Below are 27,360 nucleotides of genomic sequence, written 5' to 3'. Positions count from 1 at the left end.
CAGAATTTCTCAGCGTTGCTTCCTCTGCTCTGATATGTCGCTTGCTTGCTTGGAATGTACTGTTGCCCAGCGTCCTTGCCACGACTGATTTGAGCAGCTGGGCCGCAACCTTCGAATAACAAGTGAAGAGTTGATTCAGTGTGGTATCGTACATAAGCAAATGTTATTTCTACGCCGCGATTCCTACAGGCGATACCAATCTGAGACGAAAGTATTTCACAATCAAATGATGAACCGAAGATTGCCGTTACGTCTTTCATGCTGTCAGGTTTTCATGGCGCCATCATATCGTATTTTCGGTTTTCGGATAGCAAAATTACCGATTGTCTTTGATTTATGCTATGACATGTACACGAACCTGCTTAATAGCATTAAATTTCTTCTCGAATTAATATTTTATTTTTCAAGACACAGTACGAACATGTAGGGCATTAATGAGTGCTTTGAAACGTGATGTCGAAACACATCATGTCAAATTAATGGTAAACGAAGGCATTATTGAGACGAAACGTCGTGTTTGTTCCCTTCGTTGTTGGTTCGTAATTTGGCCACTAGCATTTCGGATCCCACTTATCACATGCTGATTATTAGTAGAACACATGAACTTCTGGATCTAAATATGTGAATGAACGTAATTTTGTGTTATTTATTTGTTAAGGAGTGTGTTCCCGCCCAGTGTCGTTTACTGCAGCAGTTTATCACGATAACAATAGATAGATCATAACTATAGTTATCTGTAGTTCGTTTTCTCGGTGCGATTGATTAATTGTGGACTTCAGGTTGCTCCGTCGAATGGTTTCTGTTTTATGCTATTTCGGCAGCCGACCCAATCGTCTTTCTCAGATACTGTAAGTTCGTGTTACGTCCACTCGCTGCCTGGACTCCAAATACACGGTCTCGTTGAAGTCCAGACCGCGAGTGGACTTAACTTGCGGCGCCTGAGAAAGACGGCTGGGTGGGCCGTCGAAATATTGCGCATAAATGGGACAACTTCACAGAACACATGAAAGCACACAAGTAATAACTGTAAAAATAAAGATCGCTTTCGGTTGCGCTAACCTTAGGAATATTGTGGAAACGTAGGCTTTCGCGACTAATTCGGCTGATGGCTGAGTGTAAAATACTACCATAACATCAGTTAACGCCAGTCGTTTGCTAACGACCAGAGAAGTAAGCTTGCCTTGGCATTTAAATCTAACGTGATAAGGAAACCGACATAATTGTCCCAGTAGTGTCTCTACATTTTAGCCCAGTGCTCGGTTTGTGTACTCTTCGTGTCAGTTCAAATTAAGTTGCTTTGCAAAACATGTTTTAATACATGAAGAGCGCAAGACTGTAGAGACTAAAATCGTCAGATGTCAGCTGCGTGTGTTGGATTTCCCTTTGATACCGCCCGTTCTATAATGCTACTTAATACACGGTTATCTTGAATTTGCTTTTGCTGCGTAGATGGGAGGTTGGCCTTCATCCGGGCTTTGTTTGAGGGTCTGTAAGGTACTGTGTTGTCTGATATCCATCTCTGTACTGGTTGATGAACGTTGATAAAGTCAGCGAAGGAAGGAAGTTGTTTATTTTGAAGGTGTAAGCTAGCTCGAGATCTACGGCAGGACCTAAATTTTTATCTCGAAATATTTGAGTTCTCTCATTTCACGGGGGGAGAAGATCTTCAGCCTCTCTATAAATACACAAGTTGGGCAATCTCCAATGATTGACTGAACTGAGCGGTTGTCCTGTCCATGACTTTCCTGCTGATAACTCGCTCGAGTCGGTCTCAACAGCTTCTGATAGGCACAAAAACATGCGACCCAATGCCTGTAAATACTGGCCTCAGTTGTATGATCAAATCTGCTCGAAGCGACGAATTGTTGATCTTTGTGACTTGAATCACTAGTATTAATGTTAACGCTAACGAGAAGTAAAATTATTTCTCTGTAGTTTAATGTCTGTGGTCGAGGTCTTTAAGATGAGAAACAGTGTGCCAGTAAATTGACGACTTGTTGTAAGGTGATTGCTGACTTTCGCTAGATGATTTCGCGAATTGTGACCCACTGGCGGGCAGTCCATTGTGTGTGGGAGTTGCGACCCAGCTAGCGGTGAAAGGCAGCCACTGGCGTGGCAGACAAGCGCGTGAGTCAGCCGACCGCTGCTGTTGCCACTGTTCCCGCGAAGGTCGCGTTGCCTGTGCAGCGGCTCGGTCGCTGGCCTCGCCGCTTCCGCATGCGTGTCCTCCCTTCCCCCCCCTCTGCTCTGTCGACACATTTCCTCTTTTTATCGTCCTGCCCGAGGTATAGAAGCATTTTGTAATACAAGTAAATATAGAAACAGCTTTGGAAAGCTCTTGAAAAGACGAGTGCAGTGATATAAAGCTAGTATAAGTACCCGAAAAAACTAAATCCAAAAAGTTCAGGTGGCCATCACAGATTTCTCCCCACCGCAAGACGCCAAAAACGTAACCATGCCGTTGAGCGACCTAAAACCTTCATCACATAAACCCTCTCCCAATCAGTGGAAGATGTTTTCTTTCAGGTGCAGAATGGCCACTCATTCAGATATAATAATAACAACAACTATATCTACATGTATAGTTGTATATTCTGACACTGATCATTTTGAAGTCTCACGTGATGTTCAGTTTGCAGTGATTTAAGTATAACTATGGAAAATTCGAATTCATGACAGAATCAGAAAATCCTTAAACAAAATAGCCTTTGTTAAAATTATCATCGAAATAAGTATGATGCACCACGTCATCCAACCATTCATGCTCTTTCCAATAATGCTTTGTTTTATTATTACACTCACCAATCTTAAATCAAAATCAATTTTAGTAATTGCCGTTTTGTAAAAGATCACGCTTCTGTAGAATAAGCATCTTGGATCTCAAATTTGGACAGTAAAGAAGTTTAGAGTTAATTCGTGCTGTTCGTTAACTAAGTGCATGTGTTGTTATTAACATGATCTGGCTTAAGCAAAGTGTGAAAATACATGCATTGCTGTCACAAATGGCTTTGAGCACTATGGGACTCAACTTCTGAGGTCATTAGTCCCCTATAACTTAAAACTAGTTAAATCTAACTAACCTAAGGACAGCACACACATCCATGCCCTAGGCAGGATTCGAACCTGCGGCAGTAATGGTCTCGCGGTTCCAGACTGCAGCGCCTAGAACCACACAGCCACTTTGGCCGGCCCACTGTGACCCACTGCTGTCACAGCCAATTCGTAAGGGCGATCGGTAGAAGAGCAGACATTGTTGTGCATAAGAACACTTTTCGATTGACTTAGACTACAACATGCGTCTAAGAGTAATAATAAATCATCATGTTTTAGAAAAAAATGTCGCATCATTAAAATCTGTGTAGCTTATTGAATAGTTACTTCAGTTCATTTTAATCGCCGGCCGATGTGGCCGAGCGATTCTAGACGCTTCAGTGTGGAACCGCGCTGCTGCTACGGTGACAGGTTCGAATCCTGCCTCGAGCATGGCTGTGTGTGATGTCCTTAGGTTATTTAGGTTTAATTAGTTCTAAGTCTAGGGGACTGATGACCTCAGATGTTAAGTCCCATAGTGCTTAGAGCCATTTCAACCTCTTTTAATCGTCAGGGCAAGACGCTCATTTCGGTGTATTTGGAATTCCCTTACCCCAATTACTTTACCCCAATTACTTCAAAAGCTAAACACTTGATGATGTATATCACTTTTCTCACATAGCCGGATGGAGTCACCACCATGGCCGTGTATCGTGTAGATCGCAGGAAAACAACCGAGTTACCTGCTCAACTTTCGCAACCTGATAGCATTTATCTACCTGCTGCATTTGTCAACATAAATGCTACCAGGTTACGGGCTACTCCTACCGTACCCGATTAGTCACGCCTCCATTCTACTTTCCTTTACCACCCCTTCAGCCTCGTTACCGGCGAATCGTGCTGTGAATCACTTTACCAGTGGTTCCCAGCAGGTGGTCCGTGGACCCTCCGGGGTCCGCATGATGCTATTAGAATAAAAAATATATTAAATGCATTTCGTATGATGACAGATTTTTTATTTTGATGCTTCCTGCATGAGCAGAGCTTTAGCGAACGCTAACTTCTGCGTCCAGCGTCTTCCTCGAACCAACTGACACTAACGCTCTTGCGCAAAACTAGAATTAGATAGAGGCAAATAGTTCAGGTGTATGCCGTTAGACTGCGCGCGCTGCCTCTTTGCAGCTGACAACTGACAGTCACTTCACACAGAAACTCTCATTTCAGACGACAATCGTCCATTGTTAATTTACTGTCAGTACTTTCACAGACCGTGTTGTTTATATATTCAATATTCTGTATTAAAACAGTAGTGTTTGTAAAGCCTTGTTTTTCGCAGAAGCTACAGTTCGCGTGGTTAAAAATGGGCCGTTGGTTAAAACGAGAAAGGCCTATAGATGAAGAGGAACATAATGCATTTGATGTTCAAGCAAGTAAGTCAGTGACTCTCGAACCGAAGTTGCCAAGTGTCCATTGAACCTAAGTCGTCGGCGTCCCTTGAACCTAAGCCTTTCAAGATCAGTGTTATGTAAAAATTCGAAAATATTACTTTGAAAACGGGTTTTACGTTCACTGGACCTGAGCAACAGCCTAAAACTTCGGTGTGTAATTTGCTATGAAAGCCTTTCGAATGAATGTATGAAACCAGCAAAACTCTGGCGCCATCTTGAAACAAAGCACCCAGAGCACAAAAGTAAGTCATCAGATTTTTCAAAAATAAATTAGTAGAGTTGAAAACATCTCGTAAAACAATTACCAAACACTGTGGTGCAAATGTAAATGGAAAAATGCATCCCTTGCGTCTTACGAGGTGGCTCAGCTTGTTGCTAAATGTGGGAAAAACCACACAATTGCTGAGGAACTTATACTGCCATGAGCAATAATACTTTGCAAGAGAATGTTAGGTGATGCAGCTGCTAAGGTAATAGGAACTATCCCGCTCTCAGATAATACTGTTCAAAGACGAATTACTGATATGGCAGTTATCTTCGAAGAAACATTACTGGCTAGACTCAGCATGAGTGACATGTACGCTCTATAATTGGATGAAAGCACAGACTTATCAAAAAAAGCTATAATATTGGTTTCCGCACGATTGTTACGGGAGGACCAAGTGTTCGAAGATTTTCCTTTTTCATGTGAACTACGGCATACAACAGCAGACGATATTTTTACTGCATTAAATAATTATCTCAATGAACACAATGTCAGCGGGAAAAAAGGTGTAGGCTTATCGACGGATGGAGCAAAGTCGATGGCTGCCAAAAAAACAGGACTTCTATCTCGTTTCAAAGCAGTAGCTCCTGAAGTGAAATGGACTCACTTTTGTATCCATAGTGAAGCCTTAGTAGCCAAAAGATTGCCTGAATCTTTGCAAAAGATACTTAACAAAGTTGTTCAAATCAACTACATTAAATTCGAGATCTGCAATCCAGATTATTTTCTTTGTTGTGTAAAGAGATTGGCAGTGAGCATGAGCAACTTCTTATTCATGCGGAAGTAAGATGGCTTTCTCGAGGTAGGATCTTGTCAAGATTTTTGGAACTTAGAGACGAGGTTCATGTCTTCCTTCTTGACACAAAGTACGCGGATTTGCGCACTAACTTCTCTTGGCTTTGCACAGTTGCGTACTTAGCTGATGTGTTTGAACACTTAAATGTGTTAAACTTGAGTTTACAAGGAAAAAATATAGACTTGTTCAAAGCTGAGGATGAGATTAGTGCTATGATCAAAAAGTGTCAGATCTGGGCGTCAAGGATCGAAAACGAGTCACTAACTAGCTTTTCTACTTTAAAGCAATTCTTGGAGTCATCAGAGGAGAGTTTGCCTGACCAGATCGATCACTGTAGCCGAGCATCTACGCAGCGTAGCCACCACCTTCAGAGAGTATTTCCCTGAAGCTGACCCTGACGACAGATGCATTCGAAATCCCATCAGCTGTGAAGAAGTAGACAAGATCCAAGGTCTCACTGAAGAAGAGCAAGATCAACTTGTGGATTTGTCCAGCTGTGGTACGATGTAAACATTTTCATCTAGGACTACAAGAAACTTTGGAGATAAGGCAATGAAAAAGATCCTTCCATTTGCAACCACATATCGGTGTGAGCAAGCATTTTCTTCCATGTGTTTCATGACAAACAAATATAGGAATCGGCTCGACATGCGGTCGGATTTCAGAGTGAAAGTTTCAAGTCTGGAACCTAATATTTCATAAATAATGGACTCAAAGGTCAGATTGAACGCATCTCATTAAGAACTGAAAATTAAAACTGTATACTGATGTAACTGTATTTTGTCGGGTAAATATCACCTTGTATGAAATTAGTGTTTTCTTATTTTTCACACATGTCTACTCAATGCAATCTCAACTGTAGTACACTTGAAAGACCAATACTATCAGTTTTAATTTTTTCCTGTAATTTTTAGTTCATACTCAATTTTTTTAGGAGTTTGTTATACTGAAACCCAGATTTGAAGAGAGAGATTTTGAGCAGTAATCAAAAATTTAAAAATAATCGAAAAAGTTTCAATCTCCATATTTTTTCAATAATGAATATGTCAATGTTTTTTTTAAAAATACCAAAAAGAGAAAACGTATAAAAAGGCTCTTAATTTGGCTTTTTTTAGGTACGTGATACTGTGATATGACAAGGTACCAATCATGCTCGATGAGGAGGTCCTGGAGAAAGTTTTGTTGGGAACCCCTGTTTTATAGTGAAAACGCAGTCGATTATATCCGTGTCTTTTTTTTTTTTAACTAAATGCAGATTAGAGACGGCAGTTTCCAAGGATTGTTTTCGTGGCTATTTTTTTTCCTTAATATATCATTCCAGGTGACTCAGGTAGCAAAGTGAAAGATGTGAAGTGCAATGTAAGTTATTTGACAAATAGGTTAGCGCATGGCATCAGCTTCTCGTGTGTAGAGAATAGAATGTCGCTTAAGTGCAGAAAGACTGAATGCATACGGTTTCTGACTTGTAACTTTTGCAAAAGCAAGATGTTATCACAATATGACTGAATAATCAGTGGAATCGAACCGTTTTGAATTATTCAGACTGGAGATAAACAAAATGTTTTCTTGGTACAGTTATCATATTCAAGATCCTGTTGAGAATTTGAATGCCGTTGTCTTCATTATTAAAAAAATTGCGCTGTCACTGACACTGCAACGCGAAAGCTTACTTTGTATTGTCTCATATGTCGCATTCTGGGGCAACTTCATCCGTAAAGAATATTCTTAACCCGAAAAAAAGCGCTCTGTCAGACTGACTTTCCAATTTGCGAATTTCATGTAGGCCGTTGGTCAAGCGTCTCGGGGTTTTAATTCTGCCATCCCTGAACTTATGCTCCCTCATGCAGTTTGTAGTAAATTATGTGGACTAATCCAGCTATCGCTTGTCGTAAAGGACTTTCACGTAGATGAAATTTCCTTTGCTATAGTTTTCAAAGGGCTTTCTGAGTGGGAAAGGGAGTCTGTGGAGAGAAAGGGGTGAGGAGGGGGGGGAGAGAGAGGGAGGGGGGAGGAGGGGGGAACTTAGATTTTCAAACTTAAATTTCAATAGTAAGTCATCCGAGAAAAGAATAATGTTTACAGTACCAAGATATTTCACACAATTAAAACTGTAGCTTTTAATATTCGAGTGGTCATATTATAACTATCGACGAGAGCCACTAAGCTGCGATGAATTTAATTTGCACCTCGTCTTCATAATGTGACTTCACCTGACGCATACTCTCAAAAAACACGAGATTTGAAACGCTCACTCATCCAAGGAGCAAGATTCAAATTCGGTACGATCACATTACGAGGCAACGACGCTGCCGATAGCTCACGGAGCCCGGCGCAAGAAATGGTTGCGGTTTTAGGGGTCGATTGTCACTTGGCCAGATATGAGAGAAGAGACGGTAAAGTTATCCAGCTTACGTCACCTTTTAAGTCCTCGTGTTATACACGACACTTTTACGTCATGGCTTTGGAACCAGAAACACAGCGCTCTCTCTTTCTCTCTCTGTGTATGTATGTATGTGCGTGTGTGTGTGTGTGTGTGTGTGTGTGTGTGTGTGTGTGTGTGCGTGTGTGTGAGAGAGAGAGAGAGATTTTTTTTTTTTTTTTGTGGGCAGCGAGCACCAGCTTGAAGTATCTATGGGGCGCGGCCGGGACGGCGGGCGCTTGTTAAATCTTTCATCGGCGCCGCGGCAGGACAAAGGCGTCACTCGCACTCCAGATGGAGCGCGCCCTGTGGGGGCGGCTGCTGGAGACACTCGCGCGTTGAGCTGTTCACTCCCTCGGTACGCGCCGCCTATTCAGCCGTCCCAACTGTGGCCTCGATCCGCGGCTTATAATTCTCATGATTGATGGGGCCTATGTTGACTTTCACTTGAGAAGTCCTGTTCTCAGTGCCTTAGTCTACGTGCCGAAGGTGGCGGTTAATAGCCAATGGAAACATACCTTTATATGGGAATTCAGGCCTCCGTATTATGCCAATACTTGTTCTTTTTAATGCCCAATAATGTTTCAGCACCTTTGTGCCATTGCCGGTTGGTACTCTCATTTATTTTTGCAAAGTGCTAAACATTTTATCTCTGTTGTGATTACTACTTCATTTTCTAAAACGCTGGATTCCGTGGGAGCTTGCTTACGTCGTTTTATAATTTCTCAACACCAACAGAGTGTTGTCATTGTGAATTTGGTTGGTGATTTAGCAAGTAACTTTACGTATAATCGTAATTTTGCTGTACGATAATATTTAGCGACAACATATTACGATTACGTAGAGTTATTTTGGTAGTACACGTCCTCATCTGCATGATCATATGTTGCACACCTTTGTCGCAAAAATTTTCAGGCCACAAAATATAAATTTGTAGCTGGTGATTTGTTAACTCGGGAACCAAACTCTCCTCACTGTTTCGTTGCCAGTGTCAGACCACACAGTACCGCAAAAGAGCAGGGCATAATATACTAAAAAATAGTTGCAACAGGCATAAAATGTTTTGAGATTTAATTTCGCCACAATAATTAACACATACTTGCGTTTTACAGAAGTGGATAAAAGAAACTACCAATGATAAAACATGTTTGAAGAAATTTGTGGGGGATTATAACAGCTCTTTCAATTATTGCCGGACTTGAAGTCGCTTAATTTAGTTTGCTAACGGCGCTGCTGTTAGAGCTTCAAAACCTGGTTTTCTACTACACAAATAGAGACATACCTGTAAGTCGCAGCGCTGCACCTTTTGACATCCATTCCAAAAAGGGAAATAGAAGTAATCCGCTGAATTATAAGCCCATATCACTAACGTCGATTTGCAGTAGGGTTTATTGACACACAACACGGATTCAGAAAAACATCGTTCTTGTGAAACACAGCTAGCTCTTTATACTCATGAAGTAATGAGTGCTATCGACAGGGGATGTCAAATTGATTCCATATTTGTAGATTTCCAGGAAGCTTTCGACATCGTTCCTCACAAGCGTCTTCTAACCAAACTGTGTGCCTATGGAATATTGTCTATGTTGTGCGACTAGATCCGTATTTTCCAGTCAGGGAGGTCGCAGTTCGTAGTAACAGACGGAAAGTCATAGACTAAAACAGAAGTAATATCCGTCATTCCCCAAGGAAGTGTTATAGGCCCTCTATAGTTCCTGATCTATATAAACGACCTAGAAGACAATATGAGTAGAGCTATTAGATTGTTTGCAGATGATGCTGTCAATTTACCATCTTGTAAAGTCATCAGATGGCCGAAACGAATTGCAAAATTATTTAGATAAGATATATGTATGGTGTTAAAAGTGGCAATTGAACCTGAATAAAGAAAAGTGTGAAGATATTCACATGAGTACTAAAAGAAATCCGCTAAGTTTCGACTACACGATAATCACACTATTCTGAAGGCTGTAAATTCAACCAAATACTTAAGTATTACAATTACAAGTAACTTAAATTGGAACGATCACATAGATAATGTTGCGTGTAGAGCAAACCAAAGACTGCGATTAATTGGCAGAACATTTATAAGGTGCAACCGGTCTACTAAAGAGACTGCTTACTCTACGCTTGTCCGCCTTATTCTGGAGTATTGCTGTGCGGTGTGGGATTGGCATCAGGTGGGACTGACGGATGACATCGAAAAAGTTCAAAGAAGGGCAGCTCGTTTTGTATTATCGCGAAATGGGGGAGGTAGTGTTTCAGACATGATACGTGAATTGGAGTGGCAATCATTAAAACAAAGGCGTTTTTAGTTGCGACAGGATCTTCTCATGAAATTTCAATCAACAGCTTTCTCCTCCGATTGTGGAAACATTCTGTTGGTACCCACCTACATAGAGAGAAATGATCATCACGATAAAACAAGAGAAATCAGGGCTCGCACAGAAAAATTTAAGTGCTCGTTTTTCCTGCGCGCCGTTCGAGGCTGGAACAGTAGAGAGACAGCTTGAAGGTAATTCATTGAACCCTCTGTGAATAAGCAGAGTAATCACGTAGACGTGTCACCGTTGCAGTAGTAGATCTTCATGAAAACGGGAGAATAACTTCGAGAAATTCGTTGTTGTTAACATAAATGAACAGACCGAAGTGATGCATTCGTTCTGGAGATGTGACAATGCATCCTCGTGCTCACAAATCCAGTCCTGGACGAAGCGAACTCTGTGAACAGGGGCCCTGTCGTCTAGATACACAGCAACACCATTGGGAAACAAACATTTTACCATGGGATCGACCTGATCAGCCAAAATGGTCACACAGTCCTCGGCAGTAAAGCGACCTTGCAGAGTAACCATGGGGCCATTGGAATACCACGATATAGCTGCCCAGAGCACCGCCCAACCCCCGCCATGTTTAGCTCCTGGGACGTTAACTCGGCCAGAACTTGGTATCTCTGAGAAACAATACTCATTCAGCTAAATGACTTCCCTCCAATGCTCCATAGTCTCGGTTTTATGGCTTTGGCATCACGTTTTACTCTTCGGGCATTTGCATCACTGACGTGCGGTTCTGGAATTCCAGCTCATTCTGTAATTCCGAGCTTTTGGAGCTGCCTTCGTGTTAAAGCGAATTTTGCATCCTGCAGCGGAATATATGCTGGTAATGAAACTCAGTGGAAGATTGAAACGGTATGACGGACCAGGATCAGGAACCCGGGACTTCGTCTTTCACAGGCAAGTCTCTACCAACTGAATTACCCGAGCGCGACAAACGACCCTTCCTCACAGTTTTACTTCCGCCAATACGTCATCTCCTACCCAGAGTGCACTCCACTGCATAGTGGAAAAATTCAGTCTCGAAACGATCCCCGAGGTTGTGGCTAAACCGTGTCTCCACGATACCCTTTCTTCAAGGGGTGCTAGTTTTACAAGTTTCGCAGAACTTCTGTGAAGTCTGAGAGGTAGCAGATGAGACACTGACGCTGCGAGTACGGACCGTCAGTCGTTCTCGGGTAGCTCAGTTGCTAGAGCTTTTGCCCGTGAAAGGCAAAGGTCCTAGGTTCGAGATCCCGTCGGCACACAGTTTTAATGTCCCTGGAAGTTAATGTTGCTCTTCGTGTAGTTTTGGTGTTGACACGGTTCGCGAGCGCGATTTTTGCAGCTGTCGTCTTATTTTCATCACAATCCTCTTCAATTACCGCGTATCACGATCACTCAACACTTACTTTCGTCCGCACTGTGACTTGGCGAATGATGATCTCCGCTTTCGCTATATGCGGTACAAACCTTCGACACGGTGCCTCTTGAACACTGAACACTTCGGATACAGCAGCACCAGCTGCAGGTTGGCTAGCATCACCGCTTGTGTTAAAGCATGCTTTTCTCGCGCTGTTTAATTTAAGTGATTGGCAGTATTCCTGGCAGGAAGAGAAACAGTGTAAAACAAGCAATAAATTATCTATGGAGAAAATGGTCGAATTGCTCCAAATAGAACAGCAATTATCATGGAGATTTACTAGATTTTTAACCAGTTTTTAAACTTATTGTGTACAGCTGTCGCATGACTGTAGTATGAGATTGCCCACTGACATTGTTCACATTGAGGAAAGCTGCTATTCTCGTTTCGCGTGCTGATGTCGACGAGATAATGGAAGAGGTATATTCGCGACGCATGTCAGCGTAAGCAGTTACGACAGTGCTTGCTTTTGTTCCCCGGACTCCTTGCGCTCAGCACAATGCTTCTTCTATCTTTATCGATAACGGATCACTGTTGGAACAAGCTTAGCGGAATTACATTCGAGGCAGAATTCCTGATCACTTGTCTTCGCCTAAGGTCGAATTATCAAGATATCGTTTGCGAGATAAGGAACAGGAAGACTGTTAGTTGTTTCTTGGAAACTGACGCTATACTAGCCCCAAGAGCTCTATGAAACCTTGCCTTCATTTCAAGTGTGTTAGTACCTTTCCTTGAAAGTGCGTCTTTTTGTTTACTAATGCCTACTGAACATTTCGTTTAATAGGGGGAAAGGCAGATACTTCATACAACTGCGGTAGCAACGAAAAGGATCTAATCAGATTATTAACATAGCTAATCGTTCCAGAGATCTTTATAGACCAGCCATCTACTAACATGTTACGTAAGCCCGCGGTAATATTCAAGAAACATCTGCCCAGCTAAAATCCATAGCGATTTTCTTTTATATATTTATTTATTTATTGCTATTTCACAGTGCCTATCCGAGAAACGAATAGACATTCGCTTTCACCCTCTTTAATGCATATTATTATTGAGCTAACTTGCACAGCAGTTTCTAAAAGTGCATTTTTTCCCCTCGTTTCCGGAACAATTTGTTGAAGTATTGAAGTGTCTGGCGTCGTGATCTCCTGTGAAAGAACCACGGAGCATGATCTAACCGGTAGAAAGCGAAAAATATCATATGATTTCCTGGCAAACAGGAAAATATAATTCAATCTTACTGCGGTTATTAATATTCGGTTTGTTGACATTATCATAAAGATTGTTTTATAAGTTCCTGATGGGATTCAGGAAGATTGTATAATGATAAGACAGATTTCGAAACCAAATTTTAAATTGCAAAAGATTTCTAGAGGTAGATTTACGCTCTTATCAGAATTTGTGTTATAAACTTCAACTTAAAACTGAAGATATTGCATGGAGGTAGGGAACGAGAGATCTAACTTGTATAAATTCAAAGCATCAGAAGTTGTCGAGAGTTCCAAAAGGAGCGTTAGACAACGGTTGACGGAAAGAGAGCAAGTGATTACAGTAGATAAAGAATGGGTCTCTTTGAAACATGAAATAGTGAAGGCAGCAGAGTATCAAATAGGCAAAACGACGAGGTACTTTAGAAGCCCTTGGATAACACACATGATACAGAGTTTAATTGACGAATGGAGAAATTATAAAAATGTAGCAAATGAAGCAGGCAAAAGGGAATATAGAGGTCCAAGAAACGAGATTTACAGAGCACTCAAAATGGCAAAGCTGGAGTAGCTATTGGACAAATGCAAAGCTGCAAAATTAAAGAAACCTTTGGAAAAAAGAGGAACACCTGTATAAGTATTACATGGTGTCTACGACCCAGGACAACTGGGAGATCCGGGAGAAAACCGGAAAAAAACCGGGAATCTTTTTGTGTTCCGGGAATTTTCCATTATTTTACTTTTCAGTTAAATTTTTGTGATTTTGACTGATAAGAATCAATACTCTAACAAAAAAAATTACTGTATCCCGCTTCTGCAGAATAATACTGCAGCAAAGAAGCATGAACGAGAGAAAAAAACTAAAATAAAACTTAAGTCGCAAAGAAATTGCTACGTATACAACAACAAAACACAGTGCTCATACAAGCGTCTGCCAGCAGCAAAGCGTTGTCAAAGGCTTTAGGAAAACTTCGCAGTGCTTCTTAACAACAAATTGCCTCCAATGAGCGTGAAGTGACAGTTTTTTTTACATTAGATTCGTTTCAATGCAAGATCTTTTAATGTTTCACACGTACGAACATGCGGGCTTCCTGCGTCATCATAGCTGCGCAAAGTGCAGTGACGCCTGTTATCTGGCGCTCTCTGGCAACTGCTGAAACGTACCTTTCTAATTGGTCACGAAAAAATATTGCGAATATTGCTTTGAAAAGCGTTACTTTCAAAGTAAATTTCCTTTTATGTAAGATAAACTATGTGAGAGAGTGTACGACGAATTTCTTAAATCACAGAGCGTTTGACTCATTTAAAAATCAACTCTTTGGGGACGACCATATGAAGAATTTCGAGCCCAGAAGATCAGACATTTACGTCGTTATTAAAAAAAAATTACTGGTATATTTATGTGATGTAGGATGCGCAAAAAAGATCAACAATATATGTGGAAGCTTAGTTTCTCTTGCAGCTTATTAATCTTAGAGACCAATATTATATGTGATAGCTATTCTTTTTTTTACCAACAATTGTACATTAATTTAAGCTATTAATCTTTCTTATTTGTGTGTTCGCGCTACTTAAGAGTGATCTTGATATTGGCTGACTACATCACGTGTCAAATGCTGTCATCAGCTGGCGAGATCAGGTAACATGGGCTGTGACTGGCCTTCAAGAGCGCGTCGCAATTCGATTTTAATGCTTAGGAAAGTAACATGCGGTGTTTGGTGGAATTCGAATTTATACCTTGGTAACACTGAAATATGCAGTGTATATGTTGCTGCACATTAAAGACCTTTCCAAAACGTGTTTTTTCCCCAGAGTTAGATCTTCTGAAGTGCCGGGAAATTCCACGCCAGTTTATAAAACCATAAACCATAAAAGGATTGATAAGAGCCGAGAAAAAGTATACTGTCACTTAACACGGAAAAAGTGTATTTTCACCCGCGAGAAAGTGTATTTTCAACCGGGAAATCCGGGAAAAATCCGGGAATTATTTTTCCTTGTCCATGTAGACACCCTGTATTAAGAGCTAAGAAGCCAACTCAGTGGTAAGCAAAGAAGAGAAGACAAAGATGGAAGCAATACATAGATGATCTGTACAAGGTAAAGGAACTTGAAACATTGTAGAAAGGGAAGAGGAAGTAGATGAAGGTGAGCCACAAAGCGCGGGTGCATACAGCGCAAGCTGTGGCTGCTCAGTTCGGTCGATGGGACTGCGAAGTACTGTACCATCCCCCATAAACCCCGGATTTAAGTCCTCGTGACTTTGATTTGATTCCGTAGATAAAGGAACCACTTCGTGGCATTCGCTTCAGAACTGTTCCAGAGATCCGGCAGACAGTAGACCGCTCCATTCGCACCATCAACAGAATGGACTCAGCTAACGATATACTAAGCCTTCCACATCGCTGGCAACGGGTGCTACACAACGCTGTACAGTCTGCTGTAAGGAACGATAAGACTGTTGAGACTGATGTGGCCGAACTCAGGTAGTAGAGTGAAGAATGTAACAAATTTATACAGGGTGTTACAAAAAGGTACGGCCAAAGTTTCAGGAAACATTCCTCACACACAAAGAAAGAAAATATGTTATGTGGACATGTGTCCGGAAACGCTTACTTTCCATGTTAGAGCTCATTTTATTACTTCTCTTCAAATTATATTAATCATGGAATGGAAACACACAGCAACACAACGTACCAGCGTGACTTCAAACAATTCGTTACAAGAAATGTTCAAAATGTCCTCCGTTAGCGAGGATACATGCATCCACCCTCCGTCGCATGGAATCCCTAATGCGCTGATGCAGCCATGGAGAATGGCGTATTGTATCACAGCCCTCCACAATACGAGCACGAAGAGTCTCTGCATTTGGTACCGGGGTTGCGTAGACAAGAGCTTTCAAATGCCCCCATAAATAAAAGTCTAGAGGGTTGAGGTCAGGAGAGCGTGGAGGCCATGGAATTGGTCCGCCTCTACCAATCCATCGGTCACCAAATCTGATGTTGAGAAGCGTACGAACACATCGACTGAAACGTGCAGGAGCTCCATCGTGCATGAACCACATGTTGTGTCGTACTTGTAATGGCACATGTTCTTGCAGCACAGGTAGAGTATCCCGTATGAAATCGTGATAACGTGCTCCATTGAGCGTATGTGGAAGAACATGGGGCCGAATCAAGACATCACCAAGAATGCCTGCCCAAACGTTCACAGAAAATCTGTGTTGATGACGTGATTGCACAATTGCGCGAGGATTCTCGTCAGCCCACACATGTTGATTGTGAATCGAGGAAGTACAGTACATATTGACGAAACTAAAATGAGCTCTAACATGGAAATTAAGCGTTTCCGGACACATGTCCACATAACATCTTTTCTTTATTTGTGTGTGAGGAATGTTTCCTGAAAGTTTGGCCGTACCTTTTTGTAACACCCCGTATATCAAATTATAATCCCAGGAGTGAACGAATATATCAGAAACTATCTTATCGATTGTATATAGTGTTCAGTCATGCAACTAAGAGGAACTTCAACATTTTCCTTGACTGAAGAACGTTGGATCGCCAGGCAGGAAGCTAAAACATACGACAGAATGGATGGTGTGTGTGAGACCCTGTGAAAGATTGTTTTAAACGCCAACAAACATGTGCTCCTCTATATTTGTGCCGTATGATTCATTGTGGTTTAAATTATCAGACAACTTACAGAACGAGTGCTGTGCTGTGCTGTAGTGTTTTACCATTTATCTACTGGGGCAACAAGAATACCTTAAAGTTGACTGTTGTACAAGTAAACCTTCTCTGACTTTAAACTGTGTGGAAATTTGGGAGCAGATTGCGACAAAAACGATGTAAATCGTATACCCAAGTGTTATATACTAAACTCCGTCCGAACAGGCCTTTGAAGGTCCAACGGTACCCATCGGTCGCCGTGTCATCCTCAATCAACAGGCGTCACTAGATGCGGATATGGAGGTATGGAGGGGCGTGTGGTCAGCACACCGCTCTCCCGGCCGTATGTCAGTTTACGAGACCAGAGCCGCTACTTCTCAGTCAAGTAGCTCCTCAGTTTACCTCACAAGGGCTGAGTGCACCCAGCTTGCCAACAGCGCTCGGCAGACCGGATAGTCACCCATTCAAGTGCAAGTCCAGCCCGACAGCGCTTAACTTCGGTGATCTGACGGGAACCGGTGTTACCACTGCGGCAAGGCCGTTGGCAAATGTTATATAAGAGATCAGAAAACGTATTTTTCTAGATCCAGGAATTTTTTCTCTAGAATACCAACAAATAGAGATATAACCGAAATAGGATTGGTCGCAACAAATTAGAATGGATTATTAGCTGAGGATGCCACTAAGTCTGTGAGGAGCAGAAATACAGGCTGTTGCAGAATGAATAAATGGGTTTAAGGCCATGTAGCATTAATTACATTCAACTTATAATTTTTAACTCTTCTTCTTCTTCTTTCCAGCGATCACAGGCCCTGTAGGTTATGTTCTGCATCAACGATCTGCTTCAACTTCTTCTGCCTCTCGCTGTCTCTCTCCACGATGTGGGTACTCCTAACGCTGCGACGTCCTTCTGTCACCTTTCCACCGTGTGCGAGGTCGGCCTAATGGTCTTCTTGCTTGGAGAGTGTCCTCAGATGCCTTCTTAGGAATTCTGTTCGTTTCCATTCTAGCCACATGCCCAGCCCCTTGCAGTCTCCTATTTTTTAATTTCTGGACGTTAGTGGGTTGCTTTATTAACTGATAAGTTTCAATGTTCCTTTGAACTCTCCAGATGTCCTTCTCCAAACACAGGTCCCCAGATTTTTCTCATCAGACCTCTTTCGAAAACAGTCAGTTCATCTCTTTCTTTCTTGGTAAGCGTCCAGCTTTCCGAACCATACAGTGCTACTGGACAGATGATGGTGTTATGTATCTTCATCTTTGTGGTAACTGGCAAAGCTTTACTTTTGACTGGGCTGCGTAGACTGCACAGACAACGTGATACTGAGGCTGTAATATCCAGTGTTATGATTTTTACTACTGAAGCGGGATCCAAGGTGTTTAAACTGACGAACTTTCCTGATTCTGGAATGGTGGCCAATGTCAAGCTGTGGATTTGGATTTGTGACTCGACCTATTTCCATATATTCCGTTTCCGCTCGGTCTATCAAAAGTGCCATTTTGCTGGCATTGTGCCTGAGAGATCTGTACACGTCCTTCAGCTCTTCTGTTTCACTGGGTAAGACTACATCATCTGCGTATGCCAGGAATTTTAATTCACTGTGTTCGAAATTTGAGCCCATTGTATAGCTGTAAATTACTCTCTCGAACTACTTTCTTCAATGCAGGAAGAGCCTCTTCTTGCCGTAAGCCTGTTTTGATAGGGAAGTTGGGGATATAGATCCTCTGAACTTAACTACTGCCTCCGAGCCATCCATGCATACTTATATCATCCTAATGATTTTACTGGGTATGTTAAATTCTCTTCGTATGTTGTAGGGGTACTTCTGTGGATGCTGTCATAAGTTCAATGGAAATCGATGAACATACAGTAATGTTTTTGTTAAGTTCCCAGTATTTCTCAAAGATCTGCCTTAGAGTAAACAGATTGTCATTTGTGGAACGGTTTGGTCGAAATCCACCCTGGTACACTTGAATAATGTTTTCTATGTAAGTTAACTTTGTCGAGAATGATCATTGACAGAACTTCACATGTTATTTCATCAAAATGATTCCTCTGTAATTTCCACATTTTTTAAAACAAATTTATAAATAAAACACCAACAGAAAGAGCACGTGGAATTTTGGGGGGCAGCTTATGGTATTGGGGGATGAGTTGTGCTTGTACCTGCCTTCCTCAACTGCTTCTGTTGTCTGCAAATCTTCCAAGTTCCAGTTAACAGACAAGGAGCTAATCATTGTAATATTAAAAAATAAGTTGAAATTGCATTGTCATTCACAAGCAAGTACTGTGCCTTCTATAGGGTAACTTGTTGCTCATAAATAACAATAGGAAGTACAGCCATTTTGTAAACGAAGTCGTGAGAGCAGGATTGGGTTGATCAAGGATGGAATAAAGCCTGGTGATTGAACACTGGAAGTGAATAATAAGGAGCTTTCTTTTTTCTACACATCGCTGTCTGTTGGGACACACACAGGTATACCTGTCTTCAAGACGTAGAGCAAATTATCCAGCCTCTTTTCTACCCTAATCAGGAAATTGTCGTATCGGAATGATTATAATTAAAATTGTGAAGAATGGTTTTTGCTGTCAATCGCCACGTTAGTTATACATCAAGGTTACAATGACATAGACACGCATGCTCATTGCTATCATTTTTTAATCCTGTCGCTGCAGGTGGACATACAAATATGTATAAAGTAAGTGTTTATTTAGAAAAGCAACCATTGCCAAGGCAGGATTTGCACCTGCGAACCCCACAAATCAACGCAACTCTGTTTTTCAACGGCGATATTCGTAACAGAGTCCCATACTTCGATTGAACAGCGTATTATAACTGCCTCTAATCTAAAAACACTACCGCTGTCTAAGATGACCTGGCCTAAAGTTAGTTGTAGGTTATACTTACTTCATAACATCCTTCAGTATTATGTTTCTTTTCTAGAATGACTGGGTAATTTGACGATAACCTATACAGATATTACACTAATTAAGAACGGGGCTGGGATGTAATTAATTCTATTCTCTTCTGCCGATGAGGTACTTTTGTGCTATCACAGTTTTGTTGCAATTGCAACGTGTATGCTAACATTTACTGTTTGCAGGGGTGAAATATTGTCAATTCTGTAATCTTCTTAATCGATAACATTGCCGCTTTGGTCTTTATGGTGCTCAAAATTATCTTTTTTCCGTTTGTTTAAGCTACAGTCAAAATTTGGAAATATGGCAATTACGTTTTTGTAAGTGGCTTTGCTAATTATCATTAGCAGTTTAAATCCTTATATTGAGGATGACAACAATCCAAACCTGCGTCCGGCCATTCAGATTTAGATTTCCCATTATCTTCCCAAACCATACCATGCAAATACTAGGAAGATTCCTTTGGGTGGGTATGGCCGATTTCCTTTCCCGTCCTTGACACAATCCAAGCTTGTGCTCCGTCTCTAATGACCTCGATGTCGACGGGACGTTAAACCCAATCTTCCTGCCTTCCTCTGAATCTTCATTGAATACTTGTGGCGTAGCCCCTTTTTTGAGTTCGACAATAATTTTTCTGAGGTCTTGAAATATGCACCATTTGCATTGTGATGTACGTAAAATAATTACATATGCTTTGGGGATGTACGATGCTCTCTCTCTCTCTCTCTCTCTCTCTCTCTCTCTCTCTCTCTCTCTCTCTCTCTCTCTCTCTTTCTCTTTGCTTGTGTGTTGTAGAAGCGCGCATAAATTCAACGGATGAGGTTAAGAACTCCATAATTTGTAGCAGAATTGTCATGGTATCTAGCGGAAGTATGCGAGAATTGAGAAAGGTTATCTGGCGATGGATGACGAAGCTGAGGAACTCTGCGAGAACCATGCGTCAGCACTAGAAATCGCTGCGTGTACCACGCGCGGCCGACGTTCTTGTTCTTGGAACTGCCCACGTCCGTATAAATTCCGGGTCAGACAAGGCACACCTGTAGCGTCAGCGGATACGACTCTTCTGAAGGCGCGCGACGGTCCGGGTGACTGCATCGTGTTTGAGTTCTTGCTTGTCCAGGAATAGCTGTTGCTGTTGATAAGCTTCTTGTCTCTTGGATTCTCTGAAAAATCTGGGTATTTATTCAAGGTAAGGTCGGTCTCTCTCTCTCTCTCTCTCTCTCTCTCTCACACACACACACACACACACACACACACACACACACACACACACACACGAACCAGGTGGGACACGAACGTGGATCCTTCTCTTTGCAGTCAGTGCTCTCACCGTTTTAGCTATCCAGAAATGACTTCTGCCAAGAAGTTTCAAAACAACGCATAATCTGCTGTAGAGTGAAATATTCATTCTGTAATCAGTTCTCTAGGGCAGGCAGTGACGAGGCAATTTCCCCCTGCTATCCATTCTTGTGGGAGTGGGAGCCGTAGAAAGTGTGCAAGTAATCCTCTGTGAAGTTTGGACAATAGGAGAGAGGTATGGTGGCAGAACTGCTGTGAGGCCGGGTGGGAGTTCTCTGAGTAGTTTAGCCGGCAGAGGATTTGCCGGTGAAAGGCAAAGCTTCCAGATAGACATCCCGATCCGGAACAGAGTATTAACGTGCCAGGAAATACATAGTAGGCCTAACAGTTAATTTCGTTAATGGATTTACCAGGACGTATAGAAGTATAAAATTGTATGTACCCTTCCCACAAATATTGGTGTGGTGACAGATTTGATTTATCTGTTATCTTTAGCGTAGCCAGGTGTGTAGGTTCCGTTTAATGCTTACAGTTTGGTCATGAATTGGCAAAGTCGACGATTCTGCATGAGAAATGAGAGTAGTTGTAATTGATGTATAATGTAGCCCTATTTCTACATTCGCGCCATATTAAAGCACTTTTTCCCTATAAAAATAAAACTGTAAGGAAAATTCATGGTAGTACTCATAGATAATAAAATATTCTCTCATGAGTATATGGGTGCATATTTTGTACATCCATCACACACAAGCTACAGATAATGTAGCGGTTAATCACCGAATATATGTATATGTTTCTAGCCACATCATCGTAACACCTAGGTTATTATAATGTAATTGAATAGATAAAAAAATATACTCGCCAAGTGGCGGCAGGAAAATACATAAACAAAAAATTGTTTTACTTCTGCAAGCTTTCGGAGCCAGGGTTGAACGGGAAGGAAGAGTGGTGAAAGAAAAGGGATAGAGTTCGGAAAAGTCACCCTGAACCCCGAGTCACAAGAGACTTCCCGGACGGGATGAGAAGGAAATACGTTTTTGGCAACTACCAACACCTATGTCAGCTTCATACTCGTATTAATCGTTTGCGATTTTGCACTGAAGTAGATATTGTGTTATAAGCTCTTGTGTTTTTTCCTCCTTAGGAATATATAGAAAGCTTGAATTAATGTGATGTATCAAGCACGTATCGAAAGAAATCGTAATGATTTTCTTAACTTTGTGTATATGTCAAACGGCCACCAGTACAGTATCAAAGAAGACGCCATTATCAGTCTTATTTTCCTCTGAGTTTTTACGTTGAAGCTGCTGTATTTCATGGAAGCCCTTAAAATGGTAGTGATAGACTGGGTTTTAACGACGTGCCGACACGAAATATGTTCCAAATAATTCCAACTGAATGCGAAGGTAATTGGACTAGAAATAGCGCGTAACACTCTTTACTCACAAGCCTTCAATAATGCATGGAAACAGGTTGAAACAAGTTTTGGTTCAATCTCGCACTCTGTACGGCCTACAGACGACAGGGATGGATTTAATCTGGCGAAGCTAAGTTCATCAGTAACGTACACTGCGTGTAAGAAATGGTGGAGAATGCCGCAACACATGTAACAGTACTCCAAATATCCGCCCCAAGGCAACATTTTCTTTTTATGTCTCTTTCACTAGACGCTAGTGCAGCTTGACAGTCAGAAAAGCCATCCGCGAGTATCCAAACTTACTGTACGTATATTAACTGTAATAGTAAGTAACTTTACGACCTCGATCTGTTTGGATTAAAAGTTGGCCTCTTGCAGTTGTTACATTCTGAGCAAAGTGCGTTTTAATAGATCCCCATTGTTCTATTCAGTGTGCACTCAGATAACAAAAAGGAACAAATTTCTTACTTATGCGTCACTAATCTTCAAAATGTAAGTACAAGAAACTCAAAACGTTGTGATTACAATATGCACCAACGTTTAACGTAAAAGAATAATTGTCACACTTTTATTTTTATATGATTTAAACGTGAAGTGAAAGTGTCAGCTTTTTGTAATAGACTTGTTATTTGAAATACATACAACAGTCAGTATTGTATTTAGAGACGTTGAAACGGATTTGAATTTTAAGAAAAGCGCGTTGCATGTCGTTTGTATATGAGTGCTATATCGGGATCTGTGCCAGCTGTCGCAGAAAAAGATGGAAAGTTAAGTTTCACTCGTGACCAGCACCCTCTGCTGGTTTTATTAAGAATACCACGAATAATGTTCCTAAAAGCTTGTAAATTCTCCATGAAGATTCGCTTGATGCTGAAGAGACTTCGGCCATTATTTTGTCATGCTTCAATAAGTTACAAATACCTGGCGTCGTCTTGACACGTTGTTGAGGTACTTGGATGGTAGCGAAATATGGCTCATGACAATAGCAACCGCTTCATCAGGAAATCTGTACAGTTGCAGACGTCAACCGGGTACCTTCTTTTCAACGCCTTGGAGTAGTTGAAATGCAATTGGAATGACCTCGTTCATAAGTTACAAAGATTGTTGCATACTTTCTTATTTCTCAACAGATACTACATCATGCTTGGGCCAATCTATTTCGCCCCTTTACTGTGACTGGGTGTCTGTGTTGTCCTCATCATTTCATCATTATTCATGAAAGTGGCGAGATTGGACTGAGCAAAGGTTGGGAATTTGTACCGGGTAGTTCTTACGCTTTTCCTTTGGCAGAATGAAAGATTCTTTGTTAACGCTTGAACTGACGTCCTGTCACTGTGAGTGAAAAGATTTTCTCTTCCGTTGAGATCAGTGCTTAAATTTCATCATTATTTGCATCAAACCAGTCCTGATATTTCCTGCTTCTTAGCAGGTATCCTGTACCGCTAGGCATATTCGTCAAACTTCTCATTATCATATGTGTGGCTACAGCCCTTGTTTTGTTTACTCTTCTGGGCAGATGATCAGAAATGCATGACGTATCCAGTAAGTCGGTGATCTGTCCCAACAGTCTTCGGCTTGTCCTCACTTTAGTGATGAAAACAATTTGCAGATCTTTCTTTCTGACGGTTGCATAGTCATCGAGAGGACAATGCTGCGATTTCAGTAATGTATCGTAATAAGAAATGTCAAATCGTTTTGTGTGTGTTGCGTATGGAACATTTCAAAGTTAAATATGTAGCACTTATGTCTTGTGCTCTTTTCCAACGACAAATTTGAGACACTCTTAAACGAAACAAGGTAGCGCAGTGATTAAGGCACTGAAGTTTATTTCAGGAAGAGCGAGGCCTACCCGGCCATCCAGATTTCGGTTTTCTGTTGCGTTTCTAACCGAATGATGCGATTGTTTACCGCAGAATGATAATACTGGTTTCCTTCTTGTTGCTCGTCCTGTCCGAACCAAATTCTGTGGATTGTAAAGGAGACTCATTTATTAGCGTAAATGTGGAATCAACTTCTCAACGAGTAGCGCTAGTAACGTGACACGCAGTGCAAGTTCTGGCGCGTATGCTCTTTGCGTGGAGTTTTTGCCGTGTGTCGCAAGCTGCAGCCGCCGCAACTGCTGGCGTAACGGTTCAGCAATTGCTATTATACCCAGACTGAATTACCCCACCCAGCCTAAAGCTGCCGCGCAGCGCACAATTGGCAGTGAATGCGGCGTATCGCTTCACACATCTGCAGCTGCTCCCGGTTCGACGCCGTTACTTTGGTATTGGTTGCGAATTAAGAGACTGCGTAGTATGTATTTCCCCTCCCCTCCCGCAGCGCCCCCCCCCCCCCCCATAAGAATTATATAGTTCTGTTGAATTTGTTTTTGCCCGTACTCGGCATTATGTGTGCATTTGGAAGCACAGCAGATATCTTCAATTTTCACGTGATGCAGGTAGTTATGTCCTGATTTTTAGACCTTCATTCTGAATATGAAAACAAAAGCGAAATGATTAGACACGTGTACCGTAAATAATTTCAGGCATTCGTATCTAATAATCGCGTAATTAAACTGGTTGTCATTCTGGAAATGCCGAATTAGTCCTGAAGTAATGTAGTTAGACGTTTTGCACTGAAGGAAATCCAGAAATGCTATTATGACATGTATGATTTATTGTCTCGCACACTTTTTAAAGCAATTTTAACGGTGTCGCGAATCAAACGTTAAAGATTCGTTTCTGTTGATCTATATATGATAGTTATGTGCATCCATGGTGTTTAGTTTACCATGTATCATCTCTGTTATGTCACTTCGGTGATACGCAGATCCTTAATTTCCGAAGCACATAGAACCCTGGAAAATATTTTGATTCTCACCCAACGTCGTTGCTCAGTCCTTAGAGATTTCTTGTAAGGGTATTCTTCGTCCACGTCTATCACTCGTGAAGATCATTTAGTCGAATCTTTCTTTTTTCCGTTTATTATTTGGCACTTGTCACAGTATTTTCCTTTTGGAAAGTTGTGCCTTTAATTCGTCGCTCACTCTGCTGTCTTCTGGTTCACTTAAATTGTACAACGAAACGGGATGGGAAAGGGCAGGTGGGGGAGGTAAATGAATGGCGTAGGGCCTGTTTGAGTCACAGGGCATACAACCATTGAGCTGAATCATTTCGAAAGAAAGGAAAATTTTGTAGCAAAGCTACGTTTATTTAGCTTTTCGCGGTATTTTTCAGTGTACTCAGTTCTCCTCACCACACACCGAAACAATTTATCATATTTTATTTTTCATAGTGCTTATACTTAGCACAGTGGAGCATATTAGTTGTACCATATATACTCGAGCTGTTAATCACCAAGAAATAGATGTCGTGTCGGCAAAGTAGTAACTTGTCGAAACGACACAGCCTCGTGACAGCGAGATTAAGGAAACAGGGTATGTGTTGATGAACTTCGATACTTAATACAACTTAAGTCACTACGGATTTTTTTGCCATTAATATGAGCCGTGTTGGTGACACTTCGCTGTCAGCTCCAGGCTGTGATGGGTTCGGTTACACTGCTTGAAGCTGCAATGGATGGACGTCACTGTTGTGGGCCGGCCATGCGGATCCAATGGACGTCCAGCACGTGTGAGTCCGCCAGTCTGTCCTCACCGGTGACCAGGCAATTACTGCTCGTACAGAGGTTGACCACTCACCCGTGGTCGACTGGGGGGACGTCTCGGGGCGTGTCAATCAGCGAAAGAATTCCCAGGGAGCCGCACGTTAGGCCTCCCCGGATAGTCTGACAAACAGGTTCCAGGTATTGTCTGTGGCTGACATTGTCCATGAGCCAGATGCAGCCCCTTGTCGTGTTCCAGAGGGAAACTCCCAGTCTGCAAGATACGAGCAATAACAGAGGGTGGGATTATTGGTAGTTGGGAGCTCCAATGTTAAGTGCGTTATGGGGTCTCTTACGGACATGGCTGCCAAGGAGGGGAAGAAGGCCAATGTGCACTCCGCTGCATACCGAGTGGAGTGATTTCAAATGTGGAAACGTTCCTTCCCGATGCCGTCAAGAGAACAGGGCGCAGCCAACTGCAGGTAGTGGATCACGTCGATACCAATGATGTGTCACTTTGGATCGAAAGAGCTTTTTTCTGGTTTTAACCTGCTAACGTAAGTGGTAAAGATTGCCAGTCTTGCTTGCTAGATGAAAGCAGAGATCACCATTTGCAGCATAGTCGACAGGATCTATTCCAGACCTTAGGTACAGAGCGGATTGGAGGATCTGAATCGGAGGATCAAGACGGTTCTGCGACCATGTCGACTGCAGATTCCTCGACATGCACCATAGAGTGGTGGGGTTTCGGGCTCCGCTGAATAGATTGGGAGTCCACTATACGCAGGAGACACCTACACAGGTAGTAGGGGCTGTGGGTATGGACTGGGCGGTTTTTTAGATTAGAGGGTCTCGGGGGAAATATAGAAGGGGCTTCAGTCTCGAAGGGTGCAGGTCGAACACAGGAAGAACGTAGATCTAGGAAGCATCTGTATAACAGTTGTAAATTGTCGTAGCTGCGTTCCAGAGCTCCAAGCGCCAATAGAAACCACTGATACTCAAATCGTTGTAGACACTGAAAGCTGGCTAAAGTCGGAGATAAGTTGAGCCGGAATTTTTACAAAGAACCTAACGGTGCTCCGAAAGGAGAAGCTAAACACAGTTTGTTTGTTGCTGTTAGAAGTAGTTTATCCTGTAGTGAAATTAAAGCAGATAATTCCTATGAGTCAGTATCGGCAGAGGTCATTCTTGGCAACTGGGAAAAAAATATTGCTTTTGCCGATCTCCCAACTCAGACGATGCAATTGCTGGAAGGTTCAAAGAAAACATTAGTTTAATTTCAAATACGTACCCTACTCTTACAATTAGTTGGTGGTGACATAAGTTTATCCTCGATATGTTGGAGATAATATATGTTTAAATCCGGAGGTATGCATAAAACATCATCCGAAATTGTGCTAAACGCAATCTCTGAAAATAATTTCGAGCAATGAGTTCATGAGCCCATGCGAACAGTAAACACTTGAACTCTTAGCAACAATTAATCCTGAGCTAACAGCGAGCATCAAAGCGAATACTGGCATTGCTGAACATAGGGTAGTCGTAGCGAGATTGAATATTGTAACCCCTA

At 41.8% G+C, this 27,360-nt stretch overlaps 1 protein-coding gene and 1 pseudogene across 18 annotated transcripts in view; one reads left to right on the top strand and one right to left on the bottom strand.

Annotated features, from left to right (window-relative positions):
• The window catches only part of LOC126334787 (prominin-like protein), a 503,842-nt gene that overhangs the window by 133,202 nt on the left and 343,280 nt on the right, over positions 1–27,360 (top strand). The gene's annotated exons all lie outside the window — the stretch shown is intronic.
• Positions 16,998–17,115, bottom strand: LOC126337169 (5S ribosomal RNA; annotated as a pseudogene).

This window comes from Schistocerca gregaria, chromosome 2 (genome assembly GCF_023897955.1).
Source record: "Schistocerca gregaria isolate iqSchGreg1 chromosome 2, iqSchGreg1.2, whole genome shotgun sequence".
Lineage (NCBI taxonomy): Eukaryota > Metazoa > Arthropoda > Insecta > Orthoptera > Acrididae > Schistocerca > Schistocerca gregaria.
The sequence above is the reverse complement of the archived record's forward strand: the minus strand, read 5'-3'. Positions and strand labels throughout refer to the sequence as shown.